At 49.7% G+C, this 6752-nt stretch overlaps 1 pseudogene; it reads right to left on the reverse strand.

The window, feature by feature from the left end:
• Positions 1 to 444: 444 nt before the first annotated feature.
• On the reverse strand, positions 445 to 1167 carry LOC116073634 (annotated as a pseudogene).
• Between the last annotated feature and the right edge of the window lie 5585 nt (positions 1168 to 6752).

Genomic DNA, 6752 nt, shown 5'->3' on the forward strand with positions numbered 1-6752 from the left:
GGGCTCAGCTCTCCTGCCTATACCTTGCAGGTTATGTGTCTCCCTAGGCTAGTCCTCACACAGCTTCCTCTGCACACAGAGCTGTCTACCTGCAGGGGACCCCACTTTTGTGCAAGATCACCTTTGTATACTACTGGCATCTGGGGTGTCTCATGCTTGGGGACCCTCACTCATCCTCACTGGTTATCCAACAGACTTGTGGGATAGGCGCAGGGCACACAAGCATAGCCCAGTTTGCAGAGGGGCAGGAGGAACTAAGGTCCCTCAATATCCCCAGGGCGGGGCAGAGGACACAGATCCAGAATGGGAAACCATGTAAACTGTCTACGACTTCCTGGAAGGACCCAAGGGTACTTCCCTATCCAGAATGAGAGAGTGCCCGTGAGAGGCTAAATGCAGAAAATGTTTTTCAAGCCTTGATTATTATTTGTTACTCCTGAATATTTACTCTTTCCTGGAAGGAGATGCTCTCAGTGAGGGCGGCCTGCGCCTCTTGGCAGTCTGTTCCTGGTGGTTTTCTTTGGCTCCCTTCAGTCTCTTGGCCAAAAGTTTAGTGTATTCCGCAGCCTCCTCCTTGTTTTTCTCAGTGTGTTGTTTCTTCAGAGCATAACATTGGCTTTTATGTTGCAGGACACTTGGAGTAACAGAAAGCTGAATCTGGGTACTTTGGTCCTGGGCGTCTCACCTTCTTAGTTTAAGACTTTCTGATAGCATGTTGGTGGCCATCACCTTCTTTCCTTAGTGAGACTGAAAAGCTTTCAGATTCTGATGGCTCTTTTAGGTCCTAGCCACTGAGGCACAATCGTATCTGTCAGTCTGTGAACATCCTCTTTAACCCCTAACCTCTCCCCCTCTTTTTAAAAAACAATAACCAAGTTTAGAACACCTAGATTGGTATCCACAGTGCATGCGCCAAGTAAATAGGTGGGCTTCCTTGGCCTATCCCGAGAAGAGCCCTTACTAGGCAGCAGGTGCACTCTGCCATGGTCAGACACCTTGCTTTATGGGAAAACTTTCCTTGTCATTCCCACCACCAGTTTGGACCATAAAGCCCTTCTGCTGCTTCTGCGGCTGTGTACCCCTCCCTGAAAGTACAGAGCTTGTGTTCCTCACCCATCCCTGTGAGCTTCTGACAGCGGTGCCTAGGAAGGAGCTCCTCAGCTCCATCTTGACACAGCCGGCCACCTAGGAGGTGCCATGAGGGACAGCCCGAAGCAGGTAGCCTGGACTCTGTGCATCACCACGGGTGTGTCTGGTGACCTTGGCTTTTCTGTTTTAAAGCCTTGGGTTCCAAATCTGTAAAAGAAGAGATAGGTTGTACCTAGCACCCAGCAAGTACTGTCTCATACTGTCATCTGTGAACTGCACAGGGGACAAGGCTTTGTGCCAGAAGTCAAAAAGGCTCACTGGAGGAGGCAGGAGGCTTGACGGATGGCAAGGAAGCAGACAGACGAGCAAGCAGAACAGTTATAAGTCATAGCTACAGGGAAGCATACACAGGGACACAGGAGTCCTAGCAGTGACACTACACACACACACACATACAGAAATACAAATATGTACATACACTCATACACATACACTCATACACATACATACACAAATACATAGACACAAACACACACACACATACAGAAATACAAATATGTACATACACTCATACACATACATGCACAAATACATAGACACAAACACACACACACATGTACATTCACATATACACACACACGAGATACACACACACACACATACAGAAATACAAATATGTACATACACTCATACACATACATGCACAAATACATAGACACAAACACACACACACACATGTACATTCACATATACACACACACGAGATACACACATACTCATAACACACATACAGAAACACAAATATACACATATACTCATACACATACATGCACAAATACATAGACACAAACACACACACATACACATGTACATTCACATACACACACATACTCAAATACACACATATACACACTCATACACACTCATACACACACATATACACATACACACATACACACAGACACACATATTCATACACACATACACACAGATATACACATACTCAGACACACACATATTCAGACACACACATACACACATAAACACACTTGTACACACATGTACAGAAACACACATAACACACATACACAAATATATACAGACACAGACACACACACACACACACAAACACACCAATAAAACAGGTACACACTGACCATTCTAGATCTTGTTTCCTGGGCCTAATTGAGCCAGGCAATGCAGGGCAGGAGTGCTCTGTGGGAGCACCACTCCCTGCTCCTAACCCCATTTCTTCACTGAGTTGTATGTGTCCAAGGCTCCTTGAACTCTGATCCTCTTGCCTCCACTCCCAAGTGCTGGAACTGCAGGCATTCACCATCATGCCTGGCTCCTGTGGTGCTGGGGTTTCTGTGTGTTAGGTGAGCCCTTCTCTACCCACCAGACTACACCTCCAACCCCCAAGTTTCTTTTCTTTTCATCTTTTTCCTATCTTTTTTATTTTTTTATGTATTTATTTTATGTATATGAGTACACTATAGCTGTACTGATGATTGTGAGCCACCATGTGGTTGCTGGGATTTGAACTCAGGTCCTTTGGAAGAGCTGGCATTGCTCTTAACCACTGAGCCATCTCTCCAGCCCCATCTTTTTCATTTTTTCCTTTTCTTTTCTTGTCTTTTTAAAAATATGAGCAGCCTCCATGTGACAGGTTTTCTCCTCAGGGAGGCCTTTCTCAATGACCTAGGACACAGAGGAGCTAGGACAGGCAGAATCATCCTATTTGTGACATGTGCTGACCTAGCAGAGACCCCAAAATCAAGTCCAGACCCAGGAAGGCTGCCACATGCCACTTGAGTGCCACTTAGCCTTGACTTCATCTCTCAGGGATGGCACTGAGCATTTGGACCCCTTCTGCCCTCACCACCTGTTGTCTTAAGTGTCCTCTTCCCTAACTGCTTCCTCAACTGGAACATCCAGGCCAGCCCTCACAATGGCAGGGCCCGGGACACAATTTCTTTTCTTTCTCCTGAGACAGTGTTTCTCTGTGTAGCCCTGGCTGTCCTGAAACTCACTCTGTAGACCAGGCTGAGATTCACCTGCCTCTGCCTCCCAAGTGCTGGGATTAGAAGCTTGCCCCACCACTGACCGGCTTAGGATCCACTTACCATATGTCTGAATACTTCAAAGTGATAAGTCAAGCCAACTAAATGTCATATCCTGGACATGTGTGGCAAGTGTCCCACTGAGAATGACCAGGCCTTCCTGGCTCATAAATTTCCAGAGCACTTCCATTCCTCATAGGGAAGACCGAATGTGAAGAGTCTCACTCACTCACCCACAACCTCCCCCCACCCACTCTTTTTACATCCACTTCCATCAACCCCTCCAGCAGCATATAGCCCACATGCCCTCGGGTGTCCTAGTGCGCCCTCAGGAGGATGGCCTCTGGAAGGGGGCAGTCAGCGCCTCTGAGTTACGATGGGGCTGGAAGAAGAGAAAGGATACCACTTGGAGCTTGCTGCAGCAGCTCAGTCTGTGAGAAAGGCTTGTCTCGAGGCACCCTCATCATCATCTAAGGTTCTACTGTAGAAAGATCCAACCATTACCTCCAGCTTACAGAAAGGGAAACTGAGGCTCAGAAGGACAGAGCTTCACAGTCATTAGAGCTTCACAGTAGAACCAGAGAAGTTGGAGTTGACTGGCTGGGCCTATACAGCTCTGTCTGAAAGAGGAGAGGCCTGGTTCTCACACAGATTGCTAGGGTAGGTGGTGGCAGGCCAGGCCTACTAGATTGAAAGATTTTATGTGACTAAAGCAGCAGTTAAGGGGCAACCCCTGCCCCCTAGCTGGGTCCCTTGAGATCTAGGGAAGATGAGAAACACCCTGCCCCCACACTCTTTCACAGAGACACACAAGCATCCTGAAGGGGAGCCAGGCCCACTGATCAGAGGAAGACACTGAAGCCCAGGGAGGTTGTATGATGATGCCCTTTGCAAAATTCCTCCTCTGGCCTCAGGTTCCCAGCAGTAGGTGCTATGGAGATGATGGGGATGGGTGGGAAGGTGTCACTGGGTCCCTGGTTTGTTCATCTCAAGAATTAGAGTTGGGGGACAGTGCACACATCCACCGATGGCGCCACAGGCCTGAATGACACATTCACATATATGGTACAACCCTGCCCAACTGGTCTAGTTTGATTTGATTCAGTTTGATTTGATTTGTAGAAGAGTCTCATGTAGCCCAAGCTAACTTCAACTCACCATGTGGCCCATATGACTTAAAACTCCTCATCCTCCTGCCTCTAAGTACTGGAGCTACTAGGCACGCACAACCACACCCAGGTTAAACTGTGCAGAGAATAGAACCCAGGCCTTTGTACGTGATGGGCAGTCACTGTACCAGCTGAGCCATGTACCCAGCCCCAACAGGTCTGTTTCATAAGCAGAACGTTCTCTCAGGCTGCTTGCACCATTTTAAACTAATACCCAAGAAGAGCTCTCTAGAACCCTACAGAGAATCTGTGGCATTCTCCCCTCTAAGTCCCCTCCCCCAGGCCTGACCCCTGAGAAAGCGGCATCACCAGGCCCCGCCCTGGGCTGTGTTGTACCTGGCAAAGGGCAGGGGGCCACTTTCCCAGCAGCCAGAGCCCAGCTCAGCTGGGTGGGACACAGTGGCGACAGCTGATAAGCCAGGCTGTTTAGTTCTGTCTGCCGGGGGGACTGGGGGAGGCCGGAGCTCAGCCCTGGCGGCAGACAGTGTGGCTGTGGCCTCTTCCCCTTCCTAGGCCAGCTTGGTGCCCCTGGGGCTGGAACAGTCCTTCAGCCCCTGTGTGAGGCCCACTGGAAGGAGCTGGCATGGGGGAGGATGGCCTGTGAGACGGTGGCTTGAGGCTATCTTACCGTGTGCTGTGGGTATTGCATCCGCTCCCATTAAAACACTCCTTGTGGTTTCTGTCCCAGCCCACTCCCAAGTACACCCCAGAGACAGGCTCTGCTGAGAGAGGCGGTCAGTGAACAAACAACCAAACCATGTGTGTGTGTGTGTGTGTGTGTGTGTGTGTGTGTGTCCCTGCCACATTGGTCCCACACAGTCTCCTCCTGGAACATGTCTGAAGCCATCCCCACACATGCCCAGTCCCCATGCAATATTTCTCGTGGTCTCTGGCCCTCCCTCACTGCCACCCTTCAGCTCTGACTTCCAATGTCAGGGTTCAGTCTTCCCCTGCCTTCTGTCCTATACAACCCTGAGCTTCTCCACCAAGCCTTTCTGGGATAGTTTACTTAATTCCTGTACTCTTATGATACAGTGGGGCCACAGACTCCTCTCAGCTTGCTAAAGCCATTACCAGTTTGGGAACAACACTAATTCCATGCCCCAGGACAGCCAACAGAAAAGCTAAGACAGTACCCTCTACCGCTGAGGTCCCAGAGAGGGAGAGGGGTCTGTCTTACCTATCCCAGTCTACTCAGCCCCGAACTCGTGCCTGGCACCTCTAGGCTCCATAACAGTGTTGACTCCCAAGACTGTGATCTTCTTTAGCAATTCTGTGTGCCTGGCACTGGGTTGACGGGATACTATAGTGTGCCCTGTAAAGTCATTCTACCTTTGCCCCTGAAGCAGATGAAGCAGAAAGAGACTCCAGGAGGTAAAGACACTTGACTGAGGTCATACAGCTGTGCGGGTGTAACTGGCTCCCTATGGTTTTACTCAAACACTTAGTGTGGACTCCCTGTGAATAGCCTATGCTAGCCTGCACTAGCTCCTGCAGAGGTGGAAGTAGTAGGAAGCCTTGAAGTTCCCCAGTCTACAGGCTGCGAGGAGGTCCTGCCAGGCCCTGGTAGACACCCCACTACCACCCTGAGCACCAAAGGGCACAGGGCTCCCCGGAATAGCTTCTTCACCCTGAGTCCCAGTTCTTTGAGACTAAGCTGTCCCTGTGATTGGCAGGGACAGGCAGAGCTTAGAGAAGATTAAGGGGGCCACAAAACAAAACAACACCCTGTGTTAGAAACAAAACAACACCCTGTGTTAGAAACAAAGCAAAATGAACCCGACTGCCCACGTGGCCCTCTCCTTCGAAAGGGCTGACTCAGTTCTACCACATTCTGGATGTGTGTCCTCTGAGAGGTTGTTTGACCTCTCTGTGCCTCACTTTTTCCTCACTGTTAGAGTAGGATAAGCATCGACCTTATAGGCTGGGGGTTGTGGGTGGTTCAGTGAATTAATACATATCAAATGCTTAAGACAGGTGACCCCATGTCAAGTGTAGCTGATGATGTTCAATTTTCAGGCTGTTCTGTCATTGATGCTCTCTGGCATCCTGGTAAACTCAAGTGCTTCCTGGAGTTTTTCTGCCCCAGAAACCCAAGGGGTGGCCACACTGTGTGCATCTGCACACAGGAAACTGCAAAGAGGGAAGAAGCAGGAGAGGTGGACAGGAAGAAGGAAGGGGTAAAAGGAGTAGGGAAGAGGGGAGGGGTGAGGAGGAGAGAAATAGAAAAAGTTAAGGTGGGGTGGGAGGGAGGGAGGGAGGGAGGGATGGATGGGAGGAGGGAAAGGTATGAAAGAAGGCAGGAAGGTGAGGAAGGAAGGAGAAAGAAGAGAGGACAGAGAGCAAAGAGGGAGAGGGGATAAAGCAGGAGAGGGAAAAGATGACAGCCAGGCCATCTGGTCAGCACAGAGGTGAGCCAACTTGGGGGGGG

Source organism: Mastomys coucha, unplaced genomic scaffold (assembly GCF_008632895.1).
Source record: "Mastomys coucha isolate ucsf_1 unplaced genomic scaffold, UCSF_Mcou_1 pScaffold23, whole genome shotgun sequence".
Classification (NCBI taxonomy): Eukaryota; Metazoa; Chordata; class Mammalia; order Rodentia; family Muridae; genus Mastomys; species Mastomys coucha.